Source organism: Anser cygnoides, chromosome 5, assembly GCF_040182565.1.
Source record: "Anser cygnoides isolate HZ-2024a breed goose chromosome 5, Taihu_goose_T2T_genome, whole genome shotgun sequence".
NCBI lineage: Eukaryota > Metazoa > Chordata > Aves > Anseriformes > Anatidae > Anser > Anser cygnoides.
In genome coordinates, this window is record NC_089877.1 from 19,632,863 (window position 1) to 19,653,687 (window position 20,825).

General features: G+C 41.8%; 1 long non-coding RNA gene across 3 annotated transcripts; it reads right to left on the minus strand.

The window, feature by feature from the left end:
- Positions 1-1,736: 1,736 nt before the first annotated feature.
- Positions 1,737-20,457, minus strand: LOC106045012 (uncharacterized). 3 transcript variants are annotated; one of them, XR_010831833.1, is made up of 5 exons: positions 19,290-20,457; positions 10,129-10,202; positions 9,945-10,052; positions 4,428-4,566; positions 1,737-3,471 (listed from the first exon to the last, which is right to left on the minus strand). It is a non-coding gene; the product is annotated as an uncharacterized lncRNA (long non-coding RNA). The 3 variants fall into 3 exon arrangements; XR_010831834.1 differs by lacking the exon at positions 10,129-10,202; XR_010831835.1 differs by lacking the exons at positions 1,737-3,471; positions 4,428-4,566; positions 10,129-10,202 and adding an exon at positions 8,142-8,785 and having other exon boundaries at positions 19,290-20,453.
- Positions 20,458-20,825: the final 368 nt, after the last annotated feature.

The window sequence follows — 20,825 nt, forward strand, 5'->3', positions numbered from 1 at the left end:
CTTGCAGACTGGTTTCCCCCAGAGGAACAGGGAAGCACCAGTACCTGCAAGGAAGGGCTAGCACCTGTGCAGAGGTCTGGAGCTGAACCTCCCCACTGGCAGCATCTGGCCTGAAGCAAACCAGGCATACAATGAAGCTGTAGTCTAAACCAGTCTGAATTTGGTTGTAATTAACTCTTCTGGGTCCTGACAAGTTATACTTAGGAAACAGACCTAGAAAGAGTTGCATGATTGGGTGCCTTGCACCAAAGAAGTCCTGCAGCTGTGTTAATTCATCAATAAAGTAACAATTGTAGGGAAAGGTCAGCTGAGACACAAACACCTCTAATTTAGCCATAACACCATAACCCTTACAAAACCCTTTATCCTCCTCACAGTTCAAGAGAAGAAAGAAAAATCTTTAAAGAATTTTAATGACTTAATGTTTAGCCCAACAGCGTATTAAAATTGTGAAGACTAAGGAGCTTTAAGAAGAGGGAAGAAACATTTCTGAACAATGACTTCATGGTTATGCTGCTGAGGGGGAACGTGGATGCTTGGCTGTACCAAACCCAAAAGTTAATCCATTTAGTTGAAACAAAATGTTCAAATTCAGTCTTCTAATCTCATTTCTAACACTGATCCTATCAGCATTTCTAAGAAAAAAGCTGGTGGGGACCAGGATGGGACCTTCATACCATCCCTGTGGTCCTGATGGAAAGAGCACAGGTATGGAGGGAAGCTCTGGCACCAACCCATTCAATTTTCACCTGGGCCTTTAGTCAGCCTCCTCCGGTCACCATGGGAGGGTTAGATCAGTACCGATCATCCTCCCTCCTCCTCACATATTTTTTCCCACCTCCCCAGCACTCACCTGGGAGCTGGTGTGAAAAAATATGGCTCATCACCTAGGAGCAAAAAGCAAAGAGAATTTGTTAGCTTTGGTGATCTGCTGGCCCCAGAGTGTGGGCACAACATGTGGACTGCTGGGTGGCCAAAGGAGTGGAGAAGCCCCATGGTGGAGCAGTCCTGGCTAACTAACCCCAGCTCTCTCTGAAGGATCCCATCTTCTCAGAGGATCATAGAATCACAGAATATCCTGACTTGGAAGGGACCCACAAGAATCATCAAGAAAACAGTGATGTACATGGTTAAAAGCTATTTGTGCAGAACAAGGCAATTTCACAAAGTCTGTTGGAGGCTCCTTGTACCTTACTATGTGGTAAAAAGGGCACAGAAAAGGAAGCCTGATGATCTTGAACATTGTTCCCTGGTGCTACCACCAAACCCATGGAAGCGTCAGGGCGGTTTCCTTTGAGTAATGACTTGTTGGTTTTGTCCAAATAAAAGGCCAACACTTTATTTCCAATTGACAATACTTACAACACTGTTAATTAGAAATCAAGGGTAACAGGGGAAGACCTGGTTACATTAATTATTAACACCAGACACCAAATTAGGTCCTGGTAATAAAACAGGTTATACTGTAAGCAGCAGAAATAACTAAGTATAGCCTCCAAGCAACATGTACTCTGTCCCCTATATTCTCCCCTCCCACAGTAATTTCAGCTCCCTATCTCCTGTAACACTTACCCCCACACCCACTTTTGACAAGAGACAGCATGTGCTGTGCTGAACCCAGAAAGACCTGCAAACCAGCCCACCATATCATCGCTGGCAAACAGGCTCAGTTTTGTCCCTCCACATCAAGCTCCAGATGATATGCACAACTATAGTGGTGAGATTTCGGCCCTTTTTAATTGAGTTGAAATTGGTCAATATACTTACAAACTAACTTTGAGGGACACACGTCCATTGACGTGGACATGGATGCATTTGCATTGAGTGAAGCCAGACTGAACGAGACACCAGACTAGCCTAGGGAAACAGAACACAGCATGGCCCATAATTTCTCAAATGACAACTTCCCTTTGACAGTCTGACCAAAATGGCCCATAAATGAAGTCCACCGAGGATGTGCATCTTCCTGCAATCTACAGTCATAAAAACCCATTATCTCAACAAGACGAGCCTGGCACTTCCCTTTCAGGATCTGCAGTGTACAGTGTAAAGCTTGAGCTTTTATATTCTGCTTCTTGATAGTCTTAGTGATATTTATCTTGCCGTCTCCTTCTGGATTAACCTACTGATACGGAGGAATAGCAGAGGGATGTTGTCATCTTTTGTTGCTGTCAGGGAGAGTTCCAATCTGCTGATTCTTGTCTATTGTCATTGTCTGTTCTTTTGCTCCATTGCTTGCTGTTTTTGACAAGGTACCTGAACCACAGTGCTGGGATGAATTTCTACAGAAATTCAGATTTCCATGGAGAATGAACACTTCTGGTATATCAAAGAGACAAACATGAAGTAGCTTGATTCTCTCCCACTGCTGGGCTGCAAGCAGCACATGCAGACTGTCTTGGAGAAGAGCGATAAAATGAAGGCTCTGGTTAGAGTCCTCCTAAGAAATGTTACCCTCTATGGATGACAAAATCCCTGTCTACCCTTCTGTGCAGCTGCCAACATTTCTAGCTTCCCTTTTGATAACTCCTGTAATGTAATATGTGACAATAAAGAAGATTTGCAGCGCAACAGATAATGCATGGGATATACTGCATGGAAAGCAGAATGCAGTCTGGTATTAAACTATTACAGGATTTCGTCTGTATTTGTTGCAACTTCTTGTCTGACACTTGTCAAAAATATTGCAGAACTATCTTCAGCTACTTGCATAGTTCATAGGTTCTTGCTTCTTTTTAAGTTTGGAAGGCTCTTGGAAACAAACCACATGCAGTGTGTATTTATAATATGGCGATAGAGCCAAAAGGTTAGCTGTTATATGTATCATACAAATCAGTTAAAAGAGACATTCCCTTCTGTGAGAAATAATTAAGCAGTGAAGTAAAACTAGAGACACAGAAGTTTGGCCTTCCTTGCTGTGGATCACAAAGTAGCTCATCAGTTAGGCAAGTGTCCTGGCAGCACCTTTGTCAACAAAGATTTTTTTTCTTTCCAGTTAACACAGACCCTTGTACTGTCAGTATGCTCCAAATCACTTCTCTGCTGAACAAAGTCAGGACTTTGCAGATGCAATTGCATGATGCCACTACTTGCATGAATTTTCTTATACTTGGATCCTTGCATTACTTTACATCAAAATCCTATTCAGAGTCCCACTGCAGTGTTTCTTTGCTGCTTGCATCCTAGTTCTTTCTATGGTAACTTCCCTTCAAAGTATTACTATTGTGATTGTGATGCTGATTAACCAGATGTAGGGGGGTTTGTTTGTTTGTTTTGTTTTTCTAGAAGTCTTGTGAATTCATTTCTTGGGCTAGATATAACACAGAAGTCACATAAAGTACTTCCTAGCATATCTGCATGTCGCCCCCCTCTCAGTCCCTCACCTCCTTAGATTATAGTTTTCTCTGTTCTTCAGCTCTTTGTAGCAATCTATTAATGTCTCTGGCATTTGAAGCTAAGACCCAAGTCACACTATGAAAAAAAGTGAACGTAATTTAATTAAATATCCATTAAGTAATCTCCAACAAAATATATTTGCAGCCGCCAGAGCAGACACAGAGGAATTGCCTTTGGTGACTGGACTACAGCAGTGCTCTTCTTGCTCAGAACCGACTGCCCTGACAGCTGGCAGAACCTGGGGCTCTCCACCTCAGGAGAGCTTGTTCCCTGGTGGTTATTATGGGGACACTTGAGAGGTGCAGGTTGAAATTCCCATGGGCAAAGAAGGGAATGGGAGCATGTTGCCCCACAACCTCACAGAGTGAGCTAAACCCTGGGTTGTTGTATATGAGGAGCACCCATCTTCATTTCTTCTCCCTCTGGCTGTCCTCTGGCTTCATTTCTTTGCTCCCTCTTCAAAAGCAAATGTAGCCAAGGGCTGGGAGTTGAGAAGAGTCCAGTGCCCTGGAAGCATGCCTAGGACTCAGGATACTGACCAAGCTGAACTCCTGGGGACTCAGACAAGCAAAACGGAGTTTCCGTGTTGTGATTCAGATGTGAGGTATCTGGCCCTCTCAGAGCCCTCCCAGGGATTTTTGACACCTTAAAGCTTACACAGCATCTGAGCAGGAGGATTGCAGGATTGCAATTTTAGACTGTAGTGTCTTAATCCCATTTCAAGCACTTAAATGCTTTGGGTATACATACTAATATCACAGAGGAGACAAAAAGGAATAAAAATTCAGCTAAACAAATGATTGAATATTAATTCAAGAAGAGAGGGCCTTCATTTTTTCTTGCTTGTATAGATGTACAGCGGGTACTGCCTTTGTAGTTACCTATTAAACAACACCGAGTTCAACAGCAGTGCTAATTACCAGTACAACCACATGACCACTCTAGGCTAATGATAGTCCCAAACCCTTGTTATCTTTTAATAGCTAAGCTGATTAAACAAGCACAGGGGAAAAACAAGGTAGAGAAATTACCTTCATGGTACTTTTCCCGGGAAAAGAAACGTGCTTTCCAAGCATGCCAAGTGTATATATTGTGTCACTTTCCAACTAGCTAAGATACAGCTGCCCAGTAACTACTGATTTCATATCTCTGTGAAACTGCAGCATAGGACTGAAAAAGATGATTGAAATAGGCTAGGTAACACAGACAAACTTGTAAGCCCAGGGAATAATCATCTAATCAAGTGTATGTCATAAGCACCAGTTGCAATTTATTTTTGCTGCAAACCTTCCCTCTCCCTTCTCTTTCTTCCCTTTCAATTCCACCATAGAAAAGGGTGTCATCCCCAAAATGACCACAACGAAAACTTGTACGGTGTTTACATACTGCAACATTAAAACCAGAATTTGTCCCTGTATTTCACTGCCTTGTTTCAGACAGAAATGAACAGAGGAAAGAAGACATTTCTTTGTTTGAAGGCCAGAAAAGACCACTATGATCAACTCAAGTCCATCTTTTAGTAGCTAAGTTGATTAAATGAGCACAGAGGAAAAACAAGGCGGAGAAATTACCTTCATGGTGCTTCTTCTAGGAAAATAAAGATGTTTTCTGTATCCCAGCTCCCCTCTTTTCCCATCTGTCCTAACCTGCTGTCCCCATAGTATGGTGCGTATATGCAAACATGAGGAATGGCAGTGAAAGCAATTAGGTTCCTAAAATGTGATTGCAACTAATTGTTCATGAAGTTCCAACCTCTGAGATTGGAAATACCTTGCAGAGACTTCATGACCCACTTGGGCAGTCCTATTTAACCCTTTTTAAATTAGGAAAAAGAGTCAGGGGTACACCAAGGATGCCATATCGAGGGCAAAGAGACCTCAAGCTAACCAGGGGATGGACTAAGATAGAAACCAGAACATGAAGGGCAGTCTTCCACCCCAAATGAGATTTTCATGAGCAAATATTTCCAAATTCAAACAATCTCACTAAGGATTTGGCTTGTAGCAAACGTAAAACATTTCCTCACCTCCCTAATCTAGGTTTTAGCTAGCTGATTTAATCTGCTGTGCTAGAAGACTCCATCTGATAGATTCTTTCCCCAGAGTCATGCTGTTGATATGAAATAAATAGGAGGACACCAGGGGAAAAGGGTTTTGAAATTGGCCTTGGAAGATCCTGCACTAGAGACCTCTAAAAAGTGCTTGATAACTGTTCTGTGGTATACCCCTCCCAAACAAACAGAAAACCACCCACGTGTCTTCTGCAGCATCTAAACTCTTTCAGAAGTTTCTCACTGATGCCTCAGCTACTGATAAAAACTACAGAAGAGAAGTTGAAGAAATATTTTGTTTGCTGAACAAATTGTACAAAGTAATGTCGTTGTTTTTTTTTTTTTTTTTTTAACCTGAAAGATCTTTTGTGTTGCAGCAAGTCCAATATTTTTATGATAATGGCATGTCAGGAGCAATTAGTATGTGCTGGAGACCTAGGCACACTGAAGCTGAACTGGTTAGAGAAGCTGTTTTTATGTCAGTCAGAATTTGTTCTCGAATTTACTTTTTTTTCCTGAATTAATTAAACACTGTAAATAGTTACAAAGTGACCCTATACTGACCTGGCCAGAGAAATCCACTTTCTGTGAATTAGCTTTCTGTGCTCCCCCTGCATTTCCTACCTTCCCTAACCTGCTGTCCCCATGTATGCAAATATGAGAACTGCCAGGATAAAGTTCCTAAAAAGTGTAAGTGATCACAATTAACAATTTATAGAGTTCCAACCTCTGAGATAGGGAATGTCTTGCAGATACCCCATGACATGCTTGGGCAATACTATTTAGCCTCTTTTATATCAGGAAAGAGACATGGGCACACAGCAAGGATCACAACCTCAGAATTTTTTGCCAATTTCTGGCTTCCCTGGCCACCGTGACAAAGGCATCAAACAGGGGCTAGTACTTAGCCTTGAGAACCTAGGGCTAAATACTGTGCCCAAGGTTACTGAGAGAAAACTGGAATTAAGCCCACATCTGTCCAAGCCTTGTACGTGTGCAATGAGAGAAATTCTGCTTTTCTGGGGTTTATAGGTTTCAAGGATATATATGTTTTTTTAATTTCACTATTTGTTATTATTATTATTAGCCTTTCCCTCGTATGTGACTGTATATATGCACATGCAGGTAAAGTACATTTTTTATTAGATAGCCTTAATTAATAGCTGTCTGGTGCATTAGAGCAGCCCTGTGTACTCAGGGGATTTCTGACAAGCTTCCAACGTTCAGTTTTATTCCTTGCCTTACTACTTGGCTTTGTTTGCACATTGATGGAGCATCGACTTTCAAATCCCTTCCCAGGCAGAAATAGGTGACCTACTTTCAGCCCTGGACATCTGCTAACTGGAGCCTGTCCCTCCCTCTCTTCCTTAACCCCTTCTTTCCTCCCCTCTCTGCGGGGCATCTGCCAGCTCTCAACCCTTCCAGGGAGCTGTGTTTAGCCTGTGTCTCCTACAAAGGCCTTTAGGACTCGGGGGACACCTTCCCAAATAAACGCAGGTTTATGTGGCAATGGGGATGCCTGGGGTGTGCAAGAAGCCTAAAAGAGGGTTGCAGTTCTGCGTCTTTGCCGCAGAAGGGCGCCCAGATCGCATGGGCGGAGAGCAGGGCTCTGGTACAAGCGGGGTGCCCTGGGTCGCCTCGCGCCATCCCACAGGCCCAGCCTGGCCTCCCTCTTCTGGCCAGGGAGCTGCCGGGCCCTGACCTCCGCCAGGAGATGTGGCAGAGGAACAGGAGCAGGCCCTGGGGCTGGCTGCAGCCTGGGGACAAGGGGAAGGCTCTGAAGAGCTTGCGTGGCTCAGAGTTGCCCCCAGGCTCTGAGACAGTCTCGGCCCAAGTTGAGGTTCCTGGGCCCAAAGCTGGGAAGGACTTGTACTCCCCTGTAAATCTCTGAGGGACCCTTTCCCCGTGCTGAACAGGGATGCTGTATTTGCTCAGCAGCAGTCCTGTCAGAAGCACCCATGAGGGAAAAATCAAATAGTCGTCCTGCTTCACAAGCCTCTCCATGAAACTGATAGGAACCTCACAAAGTTCAGCAAGGAGAAGTGCAGAGCCCTGCACTTGGGGACAAACAACCCCAGGCACCAGGACGTGCTGGGGGGTGCCCAGCTGCAAAGCTGCCTGGCAGGACAGGACCTGGGGGTCCTGGTGGACACCAAGTTCAACAAGAGTCAGCACTGTGCCCTTGCCACTAAGGTTAATGGTATTCTTGGCATTTTAGGATGCATTAAACCCAGCATAAACAGCCAGTCAAGAGGTGATTCTCCCGCTATATTTAGCATTGGTGCAACCCCACCTTGAAGATTGTGTGCAGTTCTTGTTTCCACAAAGTAAAAAGGTCCCTGAAAGTATCCAGAGGACAGCAGCTAGTAATAGGGCTGGAAGGCATGTCCTTTGAGGAGAGGTGAGGACACTTGAGTTATCTAGCTTGGAGAAAAGAAGCCTAAGAGGTGACCTCTTCTCCCTAATAACCAGTGAACACAAGGGAACAGCACAAAGCTGCACTGGGGAAAGTTCAGACTGAACATTAGGAAGAACTTCTTTACCATGAGGGTGGTGAAATACTGGAACAGGCTTTCTAGAGAGGTGGTTGAAGCCCCTCGCCTGTCAGCGTTCAAGAGCGTTATCATTTGGATAATGCCCTCTTTACTATACTTTAACTTTTGATTAGCCTGGAAGTGGTCAGGCTAGATGACCTTGGAAGGTCCCTCCCAACTGAACTATTCTATTCTCTTCTATTGCCAGCAAGCTGAGGGAGGTGATCCCTCCCTGCTGCTCAGCACTGGTGAGGCCACACCGGGAGTACTATGTCCAGTTCTGGGCTGCTCAGGACAGGACAGGCATGGACATCACAGAGAGTCTGAGAATGGCTCCTAAGATGATTAAAGGACTGGAGCGCTCCTACCAGAGGGACCAAGATTGCTGGGACTATTCAGCCTGGAGAAAAGAAGGCTCTGAGAGAGGGTTTATCAATGTATATTGACACCTGATGGAGGTGGACATATGGAGGATGGAGCCAGACTCTCTTCAGTGGTGGCCAGTGACAGGAGGAGGATTTCTCCCAGAGGAGAAATTTTTAACATTCCATTTCCAACCAAAGCACCTCACTTCATCCTGCAGCTGGTACAGATGATCAACATCATCAGAAATCATGCTCTTTTTCAGAGAGAATTGTGTAATGTCCCGCTCTTCAGTGCCCCCATGTGGTTACTCATGAAAAAGCATTTCCATAGCCTTCAAAAGGCCTGATCATTCCACAAACAGCATCCTGGGACCTACATAAACTCAGCAAGGTCAAAATGGGAAACTTCCTTCATCTGTCTCCTTGTGATCAGCAGTTTTCTGAAAAGAGGAAGAACAGCATCATTTACATGGTGTTCAGAAGGCAGCAAGCACAGAAGTCAAATGGGACTATAGTAAAAACTACTTCAAATAAGGAGAAAGGGCTGTTTAGTGAATCCTTCATCTTATACATTTTCCTTGTAACGTTTTCTAGTTTCAGCTGATCATCTGTTAGTACAGATGACCAGAATTTCAGATGTTCATCAGGTGACATAGTACTCTGGTGCACACACAGGTTTTTCACTTTTTTCTGCAGTTCCATGAGTTATACTGAGATAGCAGTTAATATTTGAGGAAACAAGACGAATAGGACTACAAAATGGATCCAAGCTTATGAAGAAGAAATGAGTCAAAGCAAGAGTCATTCTGCAAAGGGCCTAAGAGAACGGATTCAAAATCTGTCTCTTCAAACTAGGGTGAAGTCAGTCTCAAGAAAAATTTCCCTCAAACTGAGAAGAGGAACGTGAACTGTTCTTCTAAGATATATTAAGAGAAACCCTCAGGATTAACTTGCCAGGTCCAGCATCTAACTTTAAAGTGTCAGAGAGATAGAGATGTTTTTTCTGTATCCTTCCAGATAATTTCACTGGTCAGGCATATATAAACAGCACATATTTCAATAGCAAAGAAGAACATGACAACTGCTTCTGTACCACTATCTTGTTCCAGCCCCCCAGCTCCTTGCAAAGAAGCAGCATACTCACAGCTTCCTGAAGAGTATGTTACAACATTCGTTAAAAAAACAAGTACTAAAAGAAAGAGCAGCAGGGTCTGAAGGATCTGTTGGCTTTGGTTCAAAAATGATGGCTCCTCTGCTGAGACCTCTGATTTAAGTCAGGAGACATAGAAAACTCAGTTTGTCATTCAAGTGGTGATGAAAAAGACGACCTGACTGAGGCACAGGGGTAGCAAGGGTGTAGATTGATTTTATTACTACACTTTTCCAAAGAAAAAAATGTATTAACACTGGTTTCACCAATTACGTGACAACAAAGATCATATTAAATATTAATGTTTTGTTTTACTCCTTTGCAAGGCCCTGGTTTACTGATACAATTCTTCATAACCCATTGACTGCACACAGAAGTAATTGCCTCAGTGGAGTATTTGTGACAAAGATCAACGACTCAAATATTGGAAAAAGAGACTTGTAACTCACCAGAACACGCAAGCTTCATTACCAAGTACCTGATCCCAGAAGTGGTCTGTCCTCGGCCAGTAGGTGGCATCATTACTTCTTTTTAGGAAAAGGATTCAAGGTAAAGATCTGAAATCAGAAAAAGCTATGGTCACTATGTACGTATTTTTGCTCTTGTCTTTTTGCTTAAAGTAGAGTCCTTTGCCTTAGGAGCTTTTGTTGCATTCCAATGGACAGCAACAAACACAGCACCATATGCAACCTGACCACACCAGGAGGCTGAAAGAAAGAGAAGGAAAATATTGAATCTCAGCCTAATGGTATATCAAAGATCTGGTCATTTGTGACAGTGAACAGGGTGCATAGAGGGAATTTACAGAGACAGTACTGCATCTAATTCAAAACCTATACAAATTTCTACATGCAGAATAGTTAGTTATGACACGTTCACATACAAAAACTATTTTGTAAACTTCTTTTCTCTCAATCCATCCATGTTGAACAACTCAGGACTTGAATCATGGTATTTTTAAATAACTATTCTATTTCTAAAAATAGGTGTTAAGCCATGCAACAAATCATGAATAATCCTACTAAAGAGAGGGTTGTATCAATCTTCTACTATAGGTTAAAAATAATGGGAAATCTGTTGGTTTGTCTCTGTATAAAACAATATTTTAAAGTATTTTTGGTAATAAAAATAACACTAATGAAAATAATTTATATGTATTATATGTATGGCAATTGAATAAAATCAGTTGGTTAAAAAATGGCCATGGTGCATAAAATACTTCATTGCCTCTCATTGGTTTGGAATTTTTGGTTTATAAGTTTTTTTTTCTACTACTTTAGAGAAGACAGTATAACTGCAGATTTCAGGCTAAAGACATTTGCCACTCAGTCTGAAACTCAAAGTTTTCTTCTGGCTGATAGCTAGAGATTCCTTAATATGTTCTAGGCCTTGTACATTGCAATTAAACAATGCATGGTATAAGGTTGACATATTGTACACAAAGCCATACTTTTGCAGCATTACAATATCATCGGTCTGATGCCTCCTGTTTTCTTCACTACACCAAATGAAGCAAACTTTAGAGATGTTCTCTACAATAGCTGTATTCGGTCTATAATGATAAACAGTGAAAGAGGAAGAAATACACTTGGTTTAGGAGAGCTAATACTCCTAAATTACTCTTTTAACCAATGGTTAGAGAAAAACAAACTATCTGCAAGTTAGCATCCCCTAAAAGGACCCTATTTTTGGCTCACACCCCATAAATTTTGCATCCCAATCCAGTGTTTCAGCTGCCTTATTTAATTTCAACAACTATTCACTGACTGCCAGCTGACATTTTTTCCCAAGGCCCTTAGACTTCAGGTGTTTTATCCTGTACCTCAGCAATGACAGACCAAGACCGAGCCAAACACTGGGAATAACTGATGTCTTGCCAGGGCACAGCCTCACTGCGTTCCTGCACTATTCAGGAGCTGTTCCACAGCACTGCTTAATAACAAACACACATTGCTTTTTCTTAGTGCCCTCCATCTCCAAGAACAGAACCCAGTGAAGATCAGCATGCCTTTTACTACCACATATCCAACTAATTTAGAGTTTCCTGTATTATAGATTGATCAGATTAATTTCTGGAACTGAGCCTATAAAAATACACAAAACCATCCTCAAATGACTGTTGGACAATACTGTCCTTAATCCATTCAAAGGGATTCAGATTCAGATTCAATCATTCAAATGGCTAAGAGGTGTGAAGATCTGGGGCTGCCAGATTTCCTGAAAGATAACATAAAAGCAAACTAGCAAGCCAGCACAGACAAAAAGGTGGCAGCAGAACTATGCTTTCAACACATGCGCTCCAGAATAATGTTTTATATTAATTCTTGCATCTAATTGGACATAATACAAACTACCAGAGAGCTGTCTGTTTTACAACACTGAAATAATTTCCTAAGAAGAAGCACAGGATGGTTGAGGTGGGAAGAGACCTCTGGAGGTCATCTGGTCTCACCCCTGCTCAAGATGATACAAGAGAAATCATGTTTTTAAGTCTGCATGTATATTTATACACACACATATTCCTGCAGAGATTTTCAGTGAAATCCACTTACATATTATCTTGTGTCCAGATATCTGGAATTCCTCCACTAGAACTATGCACAGCCATTATTTTTGCTTAGAAATATTAGGACAACTACCAAGAATGAAGAAAGTAAAAAGTTAAAAATAATAATAAAAAAATACTTCATGTTGGGTATAATTCCTATATTCTAATACATCACCACTAACGTACAGTTAGATTGGGTATGAAGTGCATAAGCTACTCAGCCTGGTGAGCAACAATACAAAACAGTTCTGGCAGCAATTTGAAAACGTCTTGTCACCTGCAGGATTGGTTGACAGAAGAATATCATGCCCCCGAAGACAGAACCGTGTCAGGCCTATTTTTCACTGCACTGAAACACCAATTCAGTACTGGCTTAGAGAGAAAACATGTTATTTGTGATGTTTTCAGATCATTCCAGGCCAAAGGTGCTTGAGCAATCAGTTCCATCTGCCTCCACATACCAGAACAGGAGGATCTGCAGCTCCTCCCCAGACTTCCTGGCTCCAGAGCTGAGCTACTTAAAGGAAACCCTGGTTTCTCTCTGCAAACTCACTGGGACCCTCTGTGCAGGTGGAGGCAAGAGCTGGGGCTTCCAGTTGTGCTGAATAAGAACAAGCAGTGCCTCAGCAGCTGTGGCTGAGTGAAGGGATCTTCCTGTGTAATTCATAACACTGGGGTTCACTGTGATCAGCTGTTCAGTTCACTGATTCACTGCAGCACGATGCTTGCTGCAGCAGCTGCTTCCAGCTTCTCACTGTGACAGCGTTCACTCCAGAGGCAATTGGTGACTGATAAAGCTGCCTGTCATGCTCTTCCACCTCTCCCCCTCCCCACCACTGGCAAACAAAGAACTGATGCTAGGTGACAGAGTAAGTTGAATTAGTGGAGCTGTGGGTAAAACAAAGTAATTTATACAGTGCTATCATTCATATATTAAACTCTACAATTTATTCAGTCATTTAAGCTAACCCGTTTTACCTTTCATTGCTTCAGATTGGGAACATGATTTTCAAAGATCAGCTGATGTGGGGAAACACAATGAACCTCTGAAATCATATCCTTACTTCTAAGCCATAGAATTAAGAAGGATGTTTTACCCAGCATGGCACCCAAGCTGCCAGGTCAGGCAGCTGTCCCCTGGTGCACCCCTCCAGCACTCACATCTAGCAGCCACCTCCTCTGCAACGCACTTCTCCTCTCAGTAGATATAAAGCAAGTGAGCACGTGGGGCAAGCGATGATGGACAAAAAGGTTGACTGGAAGAAGGCAAATACCAAAGCATCACTGCAGACAGAAGCCCCAGCTTCAGCAGGGGATTAGCTGTGTCAGAAATTTGGGGATGGAACTGATCAGTATGGAGAGGAGGAGCTTGAAAAGGATATTCTAAGCAACTCTGATCAGAAGAACGCCGCTTTCCTACTGAAAAGGTGAATTCCTTCCATATAAGTACCATTCTCAGAGACAGTTTTGTACCAAGCCTTCTCTCTAACAGTAATGCCAACAGGCTGTGCAATCTCGGATGAGTCACTTCTCCATTTCTTCACCTATACAGGGAAACTAACACCACTTCCTCCCTCGCACTGTGGGAAAGTGTAAGCAGCAGACAGCCTTTATACTGTGTTCCAAAGATGAAACTATTTGAATAAACATTAAGCAGCAGTATCCTGTCAAAATTTACTGCCAACATATGGTGGGGCTGAGAAAATAGAGACATTGCACAGAAAGTGGAAAATAATAAGGACCTTCTCCTGGTAGAAAATCACTGACCAAGGGAAGAGGGAAGGAGCAGGAAATCTGCAAATAGCAAGATCAGTTTCTCTGCATCATTATGTTTGCACCCTGTATTCCCGGGCAAGACCAATGAATACAGACTCAAGCTTGTTCCCTTAGGAGGGTGACAGTTGCCAGTCTCATGCCCTGTGTGACCTCTAATTAGCTCCTCTGTCAGCCAATTGTACTGCCAAAATTCCAGAATCCTAAAAAAAAAAAAAAAAGAAAAAGAGGAAAAAAAAAAGCAATAAAACAGTCTGTGACCTCTCAAAGTTTGCTATTTACTTTTCTGCAGTAATGTACATGAGCTGCTGGTTTCCCATCAGCTTTTGACTGCATATATCCCACTGTACTTCAAAGTGGGCACCTGAAACAAGACGCTGCGAACCACTGCATTGTAAAGCACGCACCATGATCCAGGTCACTCACAATAAACTAACCTGAGGGCACTGTAACTTATTAACCAACTTTCTCTCCTGGCATTGTTCACAGCTCTACAGCCACAGACCTGCTGGGAGTCTGTTGCAATCACCAGCAAACAGCCTCTCTGGGGAAGCGTTCAGAGTACTACCAGTAGGAAAAGCTGGTTGGCACAGACTTCCTTGAAATGCGAGTGACAGGAGGGCTTTCAGATATGGCCTTTCCAAGCATCCGGAATCACGCTTTGCAGGCACTTCCCCACGCAATGATTAATCGTCCAGATTCAGTGCCATGAGACAACTAATTAGTGTTCATCGAGATCGTGTCCGTGATCTGATTTGGAGTATTTTCTTGAGAATTGCAGTATTTAAATTAATCCAGTTCATTTTTTGCCTCAGATAAATGGGAGAATAATGATGACTGGAAAGTTTTAAGTTTCTCCTTCTGCCTGACATAGTAGGCAGATACATACAGGCGGTAACTGTTTCCCGGAAGAGGACAGCATGACTCAGAGAGAAAAAAAGGAGCCATCACACTGTAAAAAGCAAGTAATGCTGGTTGTGAAAACCCTCTGCAATGTTACCACATTTGTTAAAGGTGAGACTGACTTTGCTCCAAAATAAAAACAAGCTGCTACTCCCAGAGGAAAGCGAACATGCATTTTACTTTCTGGAATCGTGACATGCCTGGAGCGGCAACACCATGGCAATCCCTGAAGGGCAGGAGCTCTACTACCACCCAGAGAAACTATAATTAGAAAACAAGAGATAATTAGAAGCAACATGAGCATGCAGAACTAGCTGAGGGAGTGATTGTCAAAGACAGCGATGCAGCTGATCTCAAAGATGAAAAAAAAATGACATGAAGCCAACTTTGCACCACATCGTTGTGAGTACTGCTTGCCCTGGCATGGTACAGGTAGAAGTCAGAGACATCACGCTGAGACTAATTAAGACAAGCAAGATAACGTGTTACAAGTAACTATCAGGAGTAAGATTTCCCTTTCTTTCTGTCAGTAAAATCTGCCATGACAGAACTACAAAAAAAAAAAAGTAAGATTTGCTTACACAAGTAATTTGTTATAATGTAATCCTCAGAAATATGAAGTTCCAATTTCCTGACCTAAGAATTGGTGGTGAACAGATACGCACACAGAAGTAAGCAGCACCCCCACTGAGAAGCAGCTACAATGAAAAAAATGAGTGTAAACTCATCTTTCAAGGTATAGGTTTCAGGTTTTAAGCACTGAGATCTGTCAGTGTTTAGCACTACTTGCTGTGCAAAGAAATGTAGCTGTGCTCTCTTGCTGATGAACCTCTCCAGCCTGGTGTTATGTGAAGTCCACTAGGACACACAATTTAATCTTTTTTAAGCTGACACCCAATATGCACGAGTTGTAGTAATGCTGACGACAGTGTAATACAGGCACAGATTCCAGAATTACTCCTAACTGACAGTGTGATATAAAATTGTTGAACCGTAATGCGAGCAGGGCCCAACACAGAGGTCTTTCCACCTCCCAGATGAGTGCCTGTCCCAAGAAGCCCCAGAACTGTGCTCCTTTTCCTTTGCTTCATTTCTGGTCCCACAAATCTCGCTGCACAGCATCACAATGGGAAGAAAAGGGAGCGATGCTGCACAGACTAGAGGCAGCCTGATGGTGAGCAGGGCAGAGATGGAGGGGTTGTATTCCCACAGACTCAGTAGGGAACAGAACTGTCTTTCTGATGAACTTCTCGGAGAAAACAGGAGTTCTTCAGATTTGCTTTCAGCCACAAGTCATTCAGTGGGCAGAAAATATTCGAGAAGCATAATGAGAATTTATCTGGTGCCAACATATGTATAGTCTGGCAACTGCAAATGCCAAATGTTCCCATCAGTAAAAAAAATAAAGAGTTATTCCCTGCCTCAGAACAGATTGCCTGGCATTGCTTGACATTATGAACAGTGATTCTGCTCATCTATTAGGAGTAATTATAAGAACTGCAGAAAAAGATCTTTTCTATCTTGTTCTGTGTTCTTTTTATTATTTCCAAACTGCTGTCACATAGAAAATACTATACTAATGTGTATTACTGGCCCTATTTGACCATAAACAGTTAAGAATGCCAGAATACTGTTATATCTTAGAAATATTTTTTTGCAAATAAAATCCTGTTCAGTTTTGATGAAATTAACATCAAAATGCTTTCTAGTTTATAGATCATGGGACAATTCATACTAGATGACAAAATCTACATTTTTCAGGTGCTATAAACTGCTTTTTTGTTTGTTTGGTTTGTTTTGTAAATGCTCAGTAGGGATGCAGAGCATTTTGCTCTATTCACACAAAGCTTTCCCCATTTATTCCATGGACAGGGTACGCTGAGAAAAGTGAATGCACATCTGTGACCTGTCTCTTCTAGGACTAGCAGCAGGACTGCTCACTAGCCAATGCTGGAATTTCTTGCTGTAAGTCCTTCGCCTACATCTCAAGCTCCGAAAAATGAGGGGGTATTCGTGGAGCTGCTGTATCTCTTGACAAGGGAGAGGCTGTTCCCATTTTCCACAAAAGGCTGCCACGTAGAGCATGTTCACTCAGACTCTACACACAGAGAGAGTTTATCCACGAAATTTAATCACTATGAAAACGTGGACAGTTCTTTTTTATTATTATTATTTTCTTCTCTACATTAAACGATATTTTGCAGGCTAGATGGCCGTGAGGGTTAGGGGAAAAAGTAAAGAATCTTATCATGTTGGACTCCAAGATTACAGAATGTTTGCTATCTATTAAAGCAATAGAAATAAACACATGGGGAAAAGGTTAAAACCCTGTCTCAATATCAGCCCCAGATACCCAGTGTTGTTTTAAGCTCCTGAAATGACAGAAAGAAATGACTCAGCCATGAACTAGTAGCATATTTTTTGTAAAACCCAAGCCATATTTCTCGTTGACATTCTTAATGCAGCCTACATCTTGCAACAAAAGCCTTAATTTATGAACAATTATGAAGTTACACAAGACCTGACATTAAAAGTTTAAGAGTAGGTGTTTGGAACGAAGCCAGATATCACGAAAGACCTGCTCAAGGCATGAAAAGCCATAACACAGAACCTACCTGTCTGCTGCACAATGGCGCGTACAACTTATTACGGGCACACGGCTCTTCATTACTCAGAACTATCCAACTGCCTGGAACATACTTCATTCTATATAAACAGCATTATGCTACCATTTTCTTTGATTTTTAGCCAAGCACCTTCAAATTTCACCATAACAGTGTTATTGTCCAGTTTTTGAGCCGTGAGAAGGAAAAGATGGTCATTTGGGCATTTTTTCCAGTGTTCATTTGGCTTTAACAACCGCTGTGGTAGCTCAGAAGCAGATTTCAGCTGAGTTCTGTAAAAATCACCTTGCTGCTCCCTATCAGAAACTTTTCAGGCACTTGAAATAAAGATATGAAACTTAGTTGATGAATACCGTTTGCATAAATAACATCATTTTGTCCGCAATTCAGACAGGTGTTTTTTTTTTTTCCTGTCTAACAGAGATGGTCTACTAGCAGCGCATAATGCATCTCTGTAGTGTCTACAATATGTATCAGTTTCTCAGGGCACTCTCTGACCCTGTATCAAACAAATTAACACATTCTACCAGTAGTCACAGGCACATCCTTCCTGCAAAATGGTGCTTCCTCAGAAACAGAAATTGCATAGGAATTTCCAGACTATAGCTGCCTCTCAACATGGATGACTGATTTCCCATCCCATCCCAAATGGGCTTAACAGTCATCCTACAAAAAATATGCTACTTTAATTTGCTAGTAGATATAAAGTCAATAAATGGGAACATTGACATCCTTTCCTTTGGGCTGATTAACTATTCTAGAGAAAACAGAAAACCAAGATAACCTGTCAGTAGACGACTGACTAATTGATTATCTTTCCAGTATTTGTTTTTACCCCAAGAACATGGAAAAAAAAAAAAGGGTTTATATTCCTTCTACCACTGGTTTCTCAAAAGTATATCATGACTTCAACTTTTGCATTGATGTATTTAAGGATATCCTATTTATAAGATTTAAGGTTGCATGGTTAATAATTAGGCTATAATTACAGTTTTGGTTTTGGAATAACATTTTAAATTAGATCTTAATTTTACTTTTCATCTATAGTTAGTCCAGGAAGACAATGGAGAAGATGTTAATTTTTAAAAATGTAAGGCTAGTACCTCTCCATAAATGATGATCAAAATAACAGTCAGCAACTGATGATGATCCAGTCAGAGCACTCAATGACAACACAGTTCTTGAATTAATATGACAATTAAAATACTATTATTGTTTATGATAACAAATGTTTCTTTAAAATTCACTTAGGTGTTGACATTGAAGTAAGCATACCACTACTATTTTTAACATTACTAGATACCAATGTACAGTATTTTATATTGAGTATATGCATTTTCTCATTTTTTAATCAGCATCTTTTATTCGTGGTGGCATTTCATTTTGGTTTTTCCAAACCAATTTTGCTGTTTTTGTTTGTTTTCTGTAGGGTTGGAATATATTCCATGACTGTTTACAGCTTAAAATTGTTCTACTTGTCTTATTCACTATAGCAGTTTAAAGAATATCACTAAACATTTCAAAAATAGAAATATCTCAATGCAAACAGAGGAAAAATGTTTATTAAGTCAGATCATTATCTGAATGCTACTTCCGGCAAATTCTGGTCCTTTATTTCTGAAATTCGCTACTTGCTCCTTTATCATCACCACTCATCTCATCTTTCACTATTTTAAACTCAGTTCTCCTTTCACCAGCTCCGTCCCCATGCCCTTGATCACTGCCCCAAAGATGTTTAGTCTGATACTTCCACGTCACTCCTGGCAGTATCATTGGCACCTACACGGAAGAGCAGCAGGGCTTAGTAGTCAGAGGGCAAGGCAAGCTTTGGCAGCTTCTCCACAGCATCCCAACTGCAAACCCTCATCAAGCAGCAAACCTCCCTGAACAAGAAATCAGGTTGGCAGATCTTGTCTCCTTCAACCCCTGCAGTAAGGAGTCTTTACCCATGATCACTTGGCCCTTCCTTCCAGTGCCTCGGGGTGAGCCACTGCAGATGCTCCATTTGCTGGCACTCCCAGCTCCCCAACGGCTACGAGAGCAGCGAACCCATTCTGTGAGTGCAAATCACGAGGTGGGGCAAGAGCCTTCCTACCGGTGAGAAGTCACCAGCTTCCATCCTTTGTCATAATGGGAGGTTCCACCTTCCGAATGCATAGGCAGGGGCTGTCCTGCTCCCCCGTCGCAGAGGAAGGATCAGGCTCCTGAAGCTGCTAGCTCTCAGGGAAGATCCAGTTGCTCTCTGTCATCCTTCCTGATTCTGCACAGTCTGAACCCCTCCCACGCCTCCTTCATTTGGAGGTACAGCTCCACAACAACTATGGTGTTCCTACAGGAGTGAAGACTAAGTGCCCCTGCCCCAGGCGCTCCCTGCTGACTGAGCCTTACAGAGCTGCACCTTCCTTTTGAAGCTCCATCTGGGCCCCAGAGTACAATGCTGAAGGGACAGTGACTCCAGAACTGGAATGTGGATGTAAAGCAGGCCTTGATTCATTGCTCTTAAATTTTTGGTTTAAAATATATGCTAAGTAAAGAAACATAGGATTATTTAGAAGTCATAACAATAGACCATACTAAATATCTAAAATTAAAAAAAAAAAGATAACTTGCACTGAAATTGTCTTTGCTTTTCTTAAAAAAAAAAAATAAACCCAGCTATTTGTTTCCTTTTCTGACATTTATTAACAATAAATAAATTTAAATTAAAGAAGGTAAATTCTCTGAAGGCAAATTCAATGATTTGGTGGTGAGATTTCTACAAAAAACTTCTTTGCTCATGTACAAGCAGGAATTCAAAACAATCCAAACACTTATCACAAGGCACAGCTGCTCTTCATCTCCCAGTAAGGTATACGGCAACCTATTGCTCAATACTTATCAGGAAAGTACGAGTCACGTTTTTGCAGTTCTTCCATCAACAACTGCAACATATCCATATGTATAAACATATATTTACAGGTAGATAAATGTCGCTATGCTAAACCTGTGATAATCCAGGGAATGACTCCTGCGAAGCAGTAGAGCTTGTCTAACATATGCCAGGTTCATTTTCTGCCTGTTACTTTCGAAGATAAAAGTGAAAACTTGCAAAACTCCCCTCCTCTTCCCTCACCCTCCCTCCCCCCCCCCCTCCCCAAGTAATTCATTTGTACATTTGTACACAGATTGAAGAAAGAATTATTTGGCTTTCAGACTCAGAAATCCCCAAATCACTTTTCACAATTGCATATAAAATATGGGTAGTGCTGTAACTGTGCTGTCAAATGTGACAGCCATTCTGTACTCAGCAATATGTCACACACCATCCAAATGTAACCATACAAATGTCACCTCTGCCTACAGAATGTTATAAATGAAGCAATATTAATCAATTAAGGGACAGTAGAGTGCATGCAGAAGCAGCCAAGTCTCCGTGAGGATTTCAATAGGGAGTTCTGGGTGGGCGATCAAGTTTGAACTGCAGACCTGCCAAGGCACACGGA